Genomic DNA, 3,191 nt, shown 5'->3' on the forward strand with positions numbered 1-3,191 from the left:
ATTCATTTTTTTTTTTTTTTCCTTTTTTTTTCTCTTTTTTCCTTCCTCCAACGAATTTATGAACCTGTGTTTCGCTCCATCTCACTCACCCTAGACTCTCATAAAGATAGAGCCGGCTACTAGCCATTTGACACCTAGCCACACAACTAGAAATGAAATCCAATTTTCTCTCCAATGTTTTAATATCCATTGCCTTTTATCATTAAGATAACCTAAATTCTAAATTAACAAGCGATTAACCTTCACAAACAAAACCATGATCATGATCTAGCACTCTAGCAACCTATAAGACTTTGATAGGGTTAATAAATCCTGGTTTTATAATTAATGGGCTGCTAGCCAATAAAGATGTATGAATTCAGACAGAAAGGTTAAGCCTGATGGACCAGATCAGGCCTGGTGGAATAAAAAGGCCCAAAAGCCCTGATTATTAATTAATTTCGTATTATTAATAGGGAAAATCAGTTATTGAGAAGAGTCCCGATGAGGATATAAATCCTTATGAGATTACCTCAAGGACCTAAAGGATAAGGAATCAGTCTCCTACTATCTAGGACTCCAATCCATTCTAATTATGAGACTTGCCCATGTCTCCTATACCAAGTCCATTCAAGGACTCCCAACATCTATATAAGGGGCCTCACCCCACAGATCATAACTACATTTTTTTGGCTTGATTCTCTAATTCACAGAGATACGTTAGCATCTCGTAAAGGCAGATCGAGCCACGAAGCACAGAGCAGCCATTAAAGGCCTTGAGCTCCCGAATCTTAGTAATAAATACAACAAATAATAACCTTAGTTTTTTATCCATAACATTGGCGCCGTCTGTGGAAAACAACACCATGGCGAGAACACGGAGAACAATTGGAGCTCTGGAGGGGAACACCATCAGGGACACTCAGGTGATTTCGTCAACCGTGGAGGTTCCGCCCCATTCTACTTATGCATCTACTCAGGGGGATGCCCAGAGGGGAACTCAACCTCGGCACAAGGGACAACTCCCTCGATTATTCCAGGTACGAATCCTCAAGTTCAACAAGTACATATACCTGTGAATTCTCGACCCTTGGGTATGAATATTCAACTGTTGTTACTACTAACCCTCCTTATGGGATGCCCCTCGCCCTGAGGTTGGAGGAAGCGCATATGCTGGGTGAGGCGAAGCACGAGGGCAGTCACCCCCTATACGAGGATTGGGTCCTATTCCTGAGGATCGGGAATTTTCTGGTCCTTACACTGAGAAGACTCCGAATCTTCGTGATGAATTGGCCCCGAGAAGGAGGCATCCTGGAAAAAAGCCAATGGTCGATGGAAGGCAACGCCCCCAAAGCACCCCAGAGGCGAATCCCCAGAAGTGCAGAAAGGATCAGGGCTCATGAGGCTGAAATCCAAAGGTTGAGGCGATGTGAGGCTCACCAGGCCACCAGACCCCAGATACCTCCTAGGGAGAAATCCTCCTCCTGTCATAGACCTGGATGTCCGGTAAGAAAAGGGCTGCTGTTCCAAGAACTGATCCAAGCAATCTCCTTCCCCTTGGAGATCCTGATCATCCAACTCCACCCTTCACAGAAGATAGATGAATGCCCATATCTCAAGGAAATTCAAGATGCCCACTATCAAAGCCTATGATGGCACGGAGACCCTGCTAATCATGTAGGACATTCTCTAATGCACTGCTGCTGCAACCCGTAAATGATGCTATAAAGTGTCGGGCCTTCCCTCAAACCCTGTCGGGTATGGCTCAAAGATGGTACAGTCGCCTGCCCCCAAATTCTATTGGATCGTTCAGAGAATTAAGTCAGGCTTTTATTAAGCAATTCATCAGTGGAAGAGTCCATGAGAAAAGTTCAGCATCTCTTATGAGTCTTGTGCAGGGAGCTAAGGAATCCTTCAGAGATTACCTGAATCATTTTACAAAGGAGGCTTTAAAAGTCCCAGACCTTGATGATAAGGTAGCCATGATAGCACTGCAACAAGGAACTAGGATGAGTTTTTTTAAGATATCTTGGCCAAACGACCCCCTGAAAACATGTTGCAACTCCAAGAGGGGCAGGGAAGTATATCAAGGTTGAAGAAAGCATGAGGAAGACCGTAGTAAGTAATGAGCCCACTGGAGGCAAGAAACGAAAAACTGATTTGGAGTATATCGCTAAGGACAATATCCTAGAACCGAACAAAACCCTGATTCAACCCACAAGAAGGGAGGACCTGGGCAAAAGTTCACTGAATACACTAAGCTGAGTGCTCCTAGAAGTCAGATTTTGATGGAGATTGAGAAAGATAGGATATTCGCTGGTCTAAGCCCTTGAAGGCTGATCCGCCAAGCTAGATAAGAGCAAGTATTGCAGGTTTCACAAGGATGTTGGCCATGACACCGATGAGTGTAGACAATTGAAAGATGAAATTGAGTTTTTGATTCGAAAAGGAAGGTGAACAAGTATACTGGAGATGGAGGGGACATAAATAATAATGGAAGGAAGAACTTTGAAGATCGTAGGAGGGACCAAGACGATCAGGGCGGAATCCCCAACCTAGAGGGCCGGTTATAAATGCAATTTTTGGAGGACCGCGACGCCCTCGAGGGCCTGTGATAAACGAATCTTTGGAGGTCCAACTGCTGCTGGATTGTCCAAAAATTCCAGAAAGGCATATACTAGGGGAGGTTATGCATATTGTTGGAGAACCCCCGAAGAGGGCCAGAACAGAAGTAACATTGGCTTTTAATGATTCTGACCTAGAGGCGTGAAGTTTCCCCCCATGGACGACCCGCTGGTCATAACACCGATAATAGGAAATAGCCCGGTTAAGAGGGTCTTTGTGGATATGGTGCTTCTGTGGATTCTTGCTCCACGACACCTTTCTAATGGGGTATAATGACTCCCAGTTGACACCAACCGACATGCCGATATATGGATTTGCTGGAGTAGAATGTCCTGTGGAAGGATAATCAATTGCCGACCACCATAGGCGGAACCAAGCAGCAACGCAGATGCTGGATTTTGTGGTAGTAAAGGCTAGTTCAACTTATAATGCTATCATGGGGAGAACAGGGATACTGCCTTCAAGGCAGTCCCCTCATCCTACCATTCAGTCATGAAGTTTCCCACCCGAAACGGGATTGGAGAAGAGAGAGGAATCAAAAAATGGCTATAAGCTGTTATGTGGCCTCTTTGAGGGCAGATGGAGTC

The sequence above is a fragment of the Apium graveolens genome, unplaced genomic scaffold (genome assembly GCF_009905375.1).
Source record: "Apium graveolens cultivar Ventura unplaced genomic scaffold, ASM990537v1 ctg155, whole genome shotgun sequence".
NCBI classification, from domain to species: Eukaryota; Viridiplantae; Streptophyta; class Magnoliopsida; order Apiales; family Apiaceae; genus Apium; species Apium graveolens.